This window comes from Falco peregrinus, chromosome 7, assembly GCF_023634155.1.
Source record: "Falco peregrinus isolate bFalPer1 chromosome 7, bFalPer1.pri, whole genome shotgun sequence".
NCBI lineage: Eukaryota > Metazoa > Chordata > Aves > Falconiformes > Falconidae > Falco > Falco peregrinus.
The window spans coordinates 9242544-9252943 of NC_073727.1; the positions used below are offsets into that span (position 1 = coordinate 9242544).

The 10400-nt window shown below is 42.3% G+C and overlaps 1 long non-coding RNA gene across 1 annotated transcript; it reads left to right on the top strand.

Moving 5' to 3' along the window:
* Positions 1-742: 742 nt before the first annotated feature.
* Positions 743-10033, top strand: LOC129784865 (uncharacterized). Its single transcript, XR_008748039.1, has 3 exons — positions 743-7480; positions 7567-7659; positions 7850-10033. It is a non-coding gene; the product is annotated as an uncharacterized LOC129784865 (long non-coding RNA).
* Positions 10034-10400: the final 367 nt, after the last annotated feature.

Here is a 10400-nt window from a genome sequence, read left to right on the forward strand (position 1 = left end):
AGAGAGGAAGAAAGGAGTTACACTTTGTGGTCTCACACCTCTTCATTTCAAAAGCGGTCTTGGGGGATTTCTTCAGAAATACACTTTTATCTCAAAGCACAGTTTGCTTATAGCAGGTGGTAGAGGCTGGCTGTATATATGTTCCCTGTTCCCGCTTTAGAGTGTAAGGCCATTTCTTCTGCTTCTTCTTGTGGCTGAAAACAAGCTGGCTCATGCATAGTCCAACTCTGCGTTCCCATTAGTAGAGATAAAGAGTGAAAAAGAGGGTTGTTACCCACCTCCTGCTGTTCAATGACACAAAACAAGTCAGTGCTTAATGTGCAGATGTGCACATCACAGAAACGTTACACCAGAAGAAAATCATACAATAAACTCTACTGAGCTGTTGGAGGCTCGTCACTTGCCAGCAGGGCAGACCCTTGGCAGCCCTTGAGGGGAGCTCTGCTGTGGTGTTCCTCTCTGCCGGAGACACTCATGCTTATCCTTTCTCTCCCTGTCTTTTGACTCTGCATTTCGAGAAGGACGACTTCGATATCCAACTTCAGCAAGGGTAGTTGGGCTGAGGTCTCTGAAAAACCACAAAAGTGATGGTTTATTTCCTTGCTGAAAAGCATATGTTTTATTCCACATCTAAGCAGTACTTAAGGCATGTGAAGCTCCCACCTCCCAGTTGGTTAAGTCCCATGGCTCTTGCAGAGGACCCACCTGTTTCTGAACACAGGGCTGTCTCGCAGGTAACGAAGCAGCCTGGCTGTCAGCTAGCAGAGCTGCTGAGCAGCGCAGCCAGCCCTTTGGCGTGCAGAAACCCGAAGTGCCCTTGCATGCCGTGCTTGCAGATTCACTGCCTTTTGTAGGGGTTGAAAGACCTACTGAATCCAGACAGGGACAGAGCGCTGTCCTCTGGCTGTAATTCTCAGTTTGGGCACCCATATCTAAGACCAGGCACATAATGGCCTCTTTAGCCCTTGAGGGCTGTTCAGACCCTTCAGACTCCCTCACCAACTTCAGTACACCTTCTTGCAGAAGTCCAGCTAACTAGTAGTCTGGGGTTATGTTCACAGGTATAACATCACACATGCAGAAATAGTGTCTTCGGAGCATTTCAAGGCTTCGTTCATAGTTTTTCAGCATTTGTGATTTTTTTTTTTTTCATGTTTACATTGTAATGTATTAATGTATGGTAGAGAGGCTCAAAGGCGCTTTCTCTTGTTCTTCATTTAGGTCATGGCCCCCATGTGCTTTCAGCAGAATAGAGGAACACTGATTCCTAATGGCCTGACATTTGTCTGGTTGAAAAGAGGCAGAAGGCAACACTGAGGAGCCAGTGGCAGATTTCATGTATATTGAGGCAGTCTGTGTGATGATTTCAAGTGCTGTTCGCGCATGAGTCATCCATGGAAGCTGTTCAATTTAGATGCAGGTCATCTTCTCCTAATGCATGACAAGCTACATATGGTCCCATAAGTCATACATCACGATACTTTCCTCTTTTGCAACAATATATAGTATTTTCAGTTCCAGTACATCATACAAAGAGATTCTTGTATGAAGCAGGAGTACAAAACTGCAGCCACTTCATACGTAATGGAAATTGAGTGATTAGCAGAAACAGGTTATTTTTCTACTTCCTTAAATGTTGCACTCCATTTGTAATGATCAGTCCATGTCCAATAGTTTAATAGCATTAACTACCATTAGTATTTAACCAGGGCTTTTTTCTCAGGTCTTCATAATTTGATTTAGCAGTGCTCAGGCTGTTAGGCATAACACATTTAATAGTGTCATCTGTTGTGCAGTGAGAAAAATCCTGAAGATTTAGTAGCCCACAGTAAATAAAAACAGCCCAAAGGCTGTGGATAAAGCCAATACTTTCCATGGAATACAAGAAGTGAAAGAAGGAGTCTTAAGCTTTAAAACACATGCACTCATCGCAGTGTGCTCGAGAATGAACACTCATTGATAGCACTGGAGTGCTTGCTTTCATTGCAGTGCTAATTCAAATAAACCACTATCCAAGCAAACTCATCTTGAGATAGCCTGTAATGTGTGTCAACACAGTAAGACTCTAGAGCTGCACAGTTACACTGCAGAGTAGCTGAGATTGTACCCTCATCTTGCAAAAGTGATGACAAATCTGCATTAAAATATTCCTTTTTTTCTCCCTGCTGCAGCTGATATCACTTGGTGTCATTGAAGTCTGAATTGTGTCTGAGCGAACCTGTACTGGTGACACAGCTTCACCTTCTACAGGGGCGGAAGGGCTGACCGTCTGGGTGTAGGGACCTCTTCAGCTGGATCTTCTGGTGACAGAGTACTACCATGGAACCACCGCCTGGTGCATCAGTGAGGACAAGCCTGGGAGCTCATAGATAACTGCAAAATGAGCTTCTATACTGTGTGCTGTCAGCCTGCCCCTGCCCTCGTGGGAAGTCCAGTACTAACACATCTGTATCTTTGCTTCTCCCTGCCCCCTCTGGAGTGTACTCCCTCTTTTCCCCTGTCTTGTGTGAAATCCCAGGATCAACCATCTTGTGTCTCTAAGGATCAGTATTTTTTGCCAACCATGGCTCTTCAGGAGCTCCAGGTAGTTCAGCATCTTTGAGACTTTCCTTCTGGGGCTGACGGCAGCAGGCACACACAGTGACTCACGTTTGGTCAACCCCTGCTCTCTGCAGGGATGGTCTAAATCAGTTCGGTGAAATAAAGTGGTCAGCTGGTGCGCAGAAAAGCAGAATTGTGCCCATTACTCACGCTGAGCTTAAAGGAAAATGTTGGTCAAAGGTCTTCATATCTCAGCAATAATCTCCTAGAAACTCTGGTTGATAACATCTTGTGCTCACTCTTTCCTCCTTGTTTTCTTTTTTTTTTTTTTTTTTCTTTATACAGTATAACATAGCAGTCTCCAGGAGAGATTGTACCATTACAGGCTTGCAGCTCTGGAGCAGGTGTTTGTTTATTGCTTGGTCATTGAAAACCGCTGTGTGATTGTCTTTTTTTTTCCCCCCTAAAATACCATAATTTTTATTCCTCCTTGTTAGGAGATATGTTAAATTGTTCAAAGGGATATATTAAAATATTCACTGTAGCGAAGGTTTAATGAACAGAAAACTTTGCACTTCAGAGTGGCTTTCCTAATGCTTAGATTTCCCCTCAGTATCTGAGCAGGGTCTTTGTCTTCATTTCTGCTTTGTTCTTCCTCCTCGTCGGGGCCTGCGTTAGGAGTTCGCTCGGAGCTGCTGCTGTTAGTCAGGTCCGGATTGAAACCTTTGGGGGTCTTGACTTAGACGGCAGGATCAGCTGCCTGCCTGAGCCGTTTCTGTGGATTCATGGGCCACTGTGATCTCAGAAGACCCAGGCAGGGTTCACATACTGTTGACCTGATCAGTGGTGAAAGTTCAGGCTAACACGTTAAAGTACAACATGACTTACCCGTGCACCTGCCTGTGCATTTACATCGAACAGTCCTAAGGCACCTCTACTGGCGAGAAGCTAGTGGACAGGATCAGCAGGCAGTCTTCCTGACAAAATAATATGTCTGAGTTCTTCTCTTCAGTGTCCCAAAGAATTTTAATGCCTCATGTGAATAGATGTTATTCTTTTTTACTTTGAACAACTGATTGATTTTTTAAATGACGAAATTTCTCACACCAGTTAATGCATACTGGTTTTTGGGTTTGACTGCAAAATGCTATATTTGCTTGCTTGCTTTTTTTTTTTTTTTTTTAAGCACACTTGTAGGATATCCTGTTTCACAGACCAGGCTGGCAATTGGAAGCAAATGTGTTTGTAAAACAAACCCTAAAATCTGCAGAGTTTGTAACAGAAGCATGATACCAGCATAAGCACTTCTATCAAAACACGTGGAACAACTGTAATAACCTTGAGTTCTTCACGAGAGAAAGTAGCAACAGTTTATGAAGCATTTTAAATTCGTTTATTTCCCTTTTGAATCAAATTTAGGTCTCCTTCCTCTCCACTAATATAAAAAAATAATGGGACTGGACGTGAGGCAGTTGTTCTAGACAGTCTCAGGATAAGGACAGTCATCTACAGGGAGCCGGTCTGTGGCTTTTTCCCATACAGAACAGGTGTGTCACAGGGGGTTTGGTTTCAAGTAAATTGAAATTTCAGAACTGAAAACTCCTAACAAGCATGAAAGGCAGCAAAAATACTAATTAGCTGCTTTCTCTTTCGCAATAATAGACTTGCAGATTTCATACCTATCACTGAAGACGCCCAACTTCATTAGCTACAGGGCGACAGGAGGTAGAAGAGATCAAAGCCAAATTATTTCTTTGCATTATTAGTCAGGGATGCAACATCTGTCAGGAACAGAATGTCTGATAGTGCTCGCAGGTATTTCTGTTCTCTGTTTAAAAAGAAACCAAATGGTATACTCAGTCTTATACTCTTATTCAAAAAATCCTTAGGAAATTTTTCATATTAAAAACTGCTACTTAACTATTTTTCAGTCCGTAGAATGAGTCATTTACCACCAAGAGTTTAAAAAAACCCCACAGACTGACAAGCTTTCTAAGCCTACCATGTTAGTACATAGCAAATTAGATAAAATCAGTAAACATCAAACTCTTTCACAAGCTTGCTTTTAAAAGCTGGATTTCCTAACTCCGGGGAAAAAACATTGCCCCTGTGAATGCCAAAACACAGTTCTTTTTGTCTTCTCTGTAATGAATGAGGAACAAATGGACACGTTATCCCTGTGGAAGTTGTCACAGAAGTTAAGTCAGCAGTTAGGGTTGTGATTTTGGAACTTATTTTACTTCATAATATGTTTACTGTATTCCAACCCTGCTCATTAATTAGAGATGTTTAGGGTACGTGTGACTCGCCAGCTGTACGGTCTTGCCTGAGGACATGGGATTTTCAGATTTTTTCAGCAGTTGAACTCCAGTTACTACTAAGGGATGGCATGAAAGGGACTTCCTGGAAACTGTTATCATCTGAAGGGATGGAAGGTAGACTTGGATCTTATTATAGTGACTCATGTCTGGAACAGACGTGAAACAGTCTATGAGGAACTACCTCCTGCCCCGGCTAAGGCACAAACGCTAGTACAGCATAAACAGATCGCTTTTTAAATGGCGTTAAAAGCAGCGTATGAGACCAGCATTGTGCAATTTACACTAGCTGGCTATTATTTTGGGGCTGAAGTTTCCACTTTTCCTCAGGCACGGTGTACAAAGGAATTGAATCAGTCACCCTCCGTTCAAGGGGAAATAAAAGTCCATCGTCCTTCAGAGGACCTCGGGTTTGAAACCTTCTTGGTTAAAAAGTCCTCCCAGCACAGGACCCATAACAGTACCTGGGTCTCTGCAGAGGTAGTAGCAGCGTAAGAGCTGATGACTTAACACAAAAAGGGGAATTGCAGTTATTAGTTATTAGTGGCTGTCTTCACTGGGAGCAGAAGTAAGGAGCAGCTAAAACCGTACAATTTTCCTGTACACTTTTAACTAGGTAACGGGAGCCGGAGTTGGCGTGTTCTTGCATGTATTTGCTATGGGTGGAAAAGGTGCTGACTCTCGCATCTCCTTGAAATCAATAACGTGGCTCCCCTTGTCTTCAGGGGGAGCAGAGGCCGAAGCTGCAGATGCTATAGGATAATTATAAATGAAACAGAGAGTTGCAGTATGCAGTAAACCCCTGCGTGGCTGCGATTCAGGAAAGCACTCGGTGTTCTTTGTCAGGGGAGTAAATCATGTAGCAGCAGGAGACATCTTCAATGTTTTAAATGCTCCTCAGGAAAACTAAACACAATTTGGACTATGCAGAATTATGTACTCCGTACCTTCATGGAATTTTTCCACCTTTGAAGTTTTTGGGGTTTTTTTTACCACAAAAATAAGCTTGTTCCTTCTTTTAATGTGTTCCAGTGTGCATTTGTTTCCACAGCTGATCACTGAAACCCCAAGAAGGCAACAGCTGTTATGAATGTATAATCAGACTGCCCAGCTAATTAGTGGTTTTAAATGGACTTGGGGCTTTTTTCCCCCCTCTCCTTCTTGTGATTTCAGTGTCAATGACACTGTTAAGAAATTCCTAATGAGGAAGACTGTTATATAAATGCTTCGTAAACTAGGTCTTCTTTTATATTCAAAGCATAACACACAATTAAAACGCACCATGGGCAGAATCATAGCTTCATTTAACTCATCTCAGCCTACCCACTCTGTGCTGAAGTGAATATATCCTGCTTTTCATTTGATGTGTCCTGTTGTGTTAGATGTACCATACTGATCTAAAAATGGTAAATTCTGTGGGTTCCCAGAGTTGTTAGCAGAGCCAGACGCTGCATGCATGCAAGACATGGCTCCACACAGCTCCTCTAGTTAGAAGGAAAAAGAAATGTGTAAAATGATCTCACTTGTCCTTTCGGAACAGGTTTCTAATCCATTTCCTTGCAAAAAAACCACTGAAAATAAAATTTTCCTATTAAAGTTGTCAGACTATTACTCATTTTTTCTGTAACATTTCCCGGTTTATTCATGGTGTGATTACAGTTAATCAGGGAATAACAGTGCAATCTGTGAGGACTTTTTAAAATTAGTTGGAAATCATTACTTTTAAAAAACATTATTTAGGACCACTTCTCAACATTGATTTTTGAAAATACTGATTTTTTTCAAGAGTTTTTCCTCCAAAATTATGGGTTTTTTTAAGAATGCAGTATTTAAAGATAGAGTGTTATCTTTAAGAATCACTAACCAGAGGCTGAAATCTTCAGAAAGCCTTCCTCTGATAACCTCTGCCAAGCAGTGCTGGCAGGTAGGGAAAAATAGAATCCAAACAAAAAATGGAAACCCTGCAGATTTTTTAAAGCATGGCAAAATGTTTAACAGTTTGAAGTGTAAAGGAACCTAATTCCTTCAGTAATTTTTAAGGCAATATATATTTAAAGTAAATTTTTGGTTTTCAGAAAATGGAAAGGTTTTAGAAATTAGGAACCTAATTTCTTTGGTAATTTTTAAGGCAATATATACTTACAGTAAATTTTTGGTTTTTAGAAAGTCCTTCTGTATTGTGTGTGATGTTAACCAGACTTAGAATACAGAGTTATTTCACTCCTGTTTACTGCTGGGGGAGAAAGGCTACATAAGCTTCTGCTTACCATACCCAGGCCCCACAAGCCATGAATGAGTCTCCCTATAGAAAATGATTACACTTGCTTTAGAATCTCTAATGTTTCTGAAACTGCTAAATACTAGTTTATTTATTGCCTTCTGTTTTCTGAGACTTTAGCACTTTCATTTTCCATGCTTTGACCTGCAACCCTGAGAGATGAGTAATTTTTAAAGGGGAAGTGGAGTTTCTTCACTGACCACATAAATGCAAGAGCTGGGCTTTTATGAAAGGTGACCCGAGATTATGAAACTGGTGATGCGCCCATCCAAACTGGTGTGGCTGAGAGGACAGCCTTAGAGCATGAGAAGTGCCAGGTGCTAATGAACAGAGTGAAGGGAAGGTAAATAATTCTGAGCTCTGGCAATCCATCCCAGCAGCCAAGTATCTGCATCCAGAGTTCAGCTTAATTGTTGCTTTTACTTGCAGGTACCAAGCAAATGTTTTCCTACATGTGCCCTTTTTTTAAACGTGATTGGCTTGTCTGTATTGCTGGGCAGAGATTTATCTTACTTACCTAAGGTGAGTCTATCTGATGATTTCTGTCCACTTACCACCTGTACCTTCCTCAAAACTCTTCTTTTTATGGTCTTTTAGATAAAGATTTGGTATTTATGTGTCTCTAACTGTAAGGTTATACATTTTTTAATATGCTGTTGGCGTGCTAAGTATATGCAGTAACAAAGGTACACACACTCTGACCTGTACGCAGGGGCTAGACTTGTGGATCAGAAAGGGAAAGAGCTTTTCCTTTCTTTTGGAAGTGATATCCCAGCTGTTGTCATTGCAAATATTGGAGCGGTGCCTCTGTGACTCACTAGGTAAGCCCTGCTGATCGATTAGCTAAGCTGTTTGGCATGGACTTTGATTAACTTTTGTTCAAATTTAACTTTCTCCTGGAAAACCTAGCTGTTTGTTTTCTGTTGTTGCTAGAGTTGTGGCTAATAGATCTACATTATAAACATGAATAAATAAACGATTGTATTGATATGGATTTTTGTTTGGCATCAGCAAGCTATATTCATGACTACTACCAACAGCTGAAGCAGCCAGATGTGTGTGTACGTGCGTGGTTTTACAACCACGTAGGCTTTTGCACAATAAATCCATCAGTGCTGATTGCTTCCCTTTCTCTAAAAGGCCCTGCTTTTTCACTTCATTTTGCTGTCTCTAACTCTAATTCAGCAAATAACTTTTAGTAAAATCCTAAAGAGTAGGACATTTGTGACTTATATAATTTAATGCATTAGTCACAAAATAGCAGATGAACTTGTTAAGGGTGAGTCATGACTTTATTGCCTGCATCTTCTAGATGTAAAATGGATCTTTGTGGGTTGGGGTTTTTTTGGCTTTTTTTTTTTCCCTCCAACCTTTTTTATTCTGTTCTGAATGACAGATGCCTCATCTGTTTTATGGCTAGGAAGACATACTGTTTGAAAAAGGCACCTGCTTTCTTGCTGGGTTTAGTCTGCAATTTTTACTGTGTTTGCTCATTACTGCCTGTAAAACCTCACCCTTTTTTTTTTTTTTCCTGAGCAAGTTGTAAATATGATTTCAATATACATCATGTTTAATGCAAGGCGACTCTATCTCACCATTTTTCAGAGTGCCTTGTGCACACCTTGCAAAGCAGGGAGAGCACCTCTAGATTTGGGGGGGATCCAGCTGCCACTGGTGGCATATCAGAGCAGAGCTGGGGAAGCATGAGTGGTATGGTCTCTCACTGGCGGAACATTCTCTTCTCTGGAAGGCATAATTTCAGTTTCCAAATTAAAAGTCATTTTACAGAGGTTTATCACCTTGGGGTTGAAACGGAGCCCAGCTTGAAATTCAGCCTTCTCTCACAACACTGCTTTGGAGTGTGGCAGCTGAAGGCAGTGATTGCCCTGTTACCCCGACTATTTATTTCACACATTTACCAATGCACTTGTACGTTTCTCAGCACCCAAAGCTGCACGTAGTGACTAAGCTGTTACAACACCCTGCCAGCAGAACGAGAGGTCTTCCTTCCCCTCTGCATCCCTCCCGCTGCCGAGTCCCCAGATCTCCCTTCTGCACGCTGCTACTTATGGGACCGTCAGGGAGCTGGGGCAGCTGGTAGCACAGGGCCAGAAGAGGAGGAAGGAAGGGAAAGCTTGGGCAGGGGAGAAGATGCCGTGCCCTTTTGATGGTTCTAAGATTGTCTCATGCCAAAGCCATAGGGCATGTGGTTTCACCCCAAGTTTCACTTTTCCCACCCCATGGGTGATTGATTGATGAGCCTTTCACATTGCCACGCAATACAGAAAAATGTTTTTTTGAAGACTTGGGAAATACAGCTGGGTGCTAATGAGATTTGAAGGCATGTGATGAAGGCAACTTCTCCTCCTCAGGGGAGAAGTTGTCACAGTTTCTTCTCAAGATCGCAGACTTTTTTTACAGTCCCCCCAGATACACCCTAAAGCCAGAGGCAATGTAGCTTCTTCGTGGGTTAGGTCCAACAGATCCCTCAGGACGAAGTCTGTGAGTCAAGCAAGCTCTTACTCATTTCCATGGGCATGCCAAGGAGTCTGTTTTTCAAGGCACATGCCTTCCAAGTAGTGCCATCAGAAATAATTGTAAGTGATGCAGCGCTCCCTTCAAAACAAGCCAGCATTTGTTAGTCCGCTGGACAGGGCTGGCAGTGTCCTTTGATTAGAGGCTGAGTCAAAATTCAGATTATGCCTACGGATGCAGGAGTAGCCACGCAACAGGCTTTGCTATTCCCAGGAAACGTCTGGCTGCTTTCTCTCCCTCTGTGTGCCTGTTCTTATGCATCTTTGCCTGCTATACTATGTCCTTTTAAAATTCAAATTACTGTAATTACTCCTCGGTTATCAGGCCTTCTGTTATCTCCACCATGGTGTTTTTCCCTCGGGAAAACAGCCCATTCAGCTCTTGACAGACCATTTCATACCAGCCTGCCCTGGGTACTGTTTGCCCACTGCTCTCTGCAGTCACGGCTGGTGATGAACTGTTTTCCCACCTCTCCCCTGCCCCCTGCCCGGAAGCATGCTGGAAGCTGGAGAAGCACAAACATAGTTCAGAAAAATAATGCCCAAAGCCTCTCATGCCTCACTGAGAGTTTACATAAGGGTGCATAAGTTTTGCATAAGACAAGGGGTTAAATATTTCCAGTTAATATATGCAAATGGCACAACACTGCAGGAATCTGCAAGCGATCAGCTGCATCCTTGAAGACCAGAGCCTGGGGTGCTGAGGGGAAGAATGTTGCCCCTTGTGCT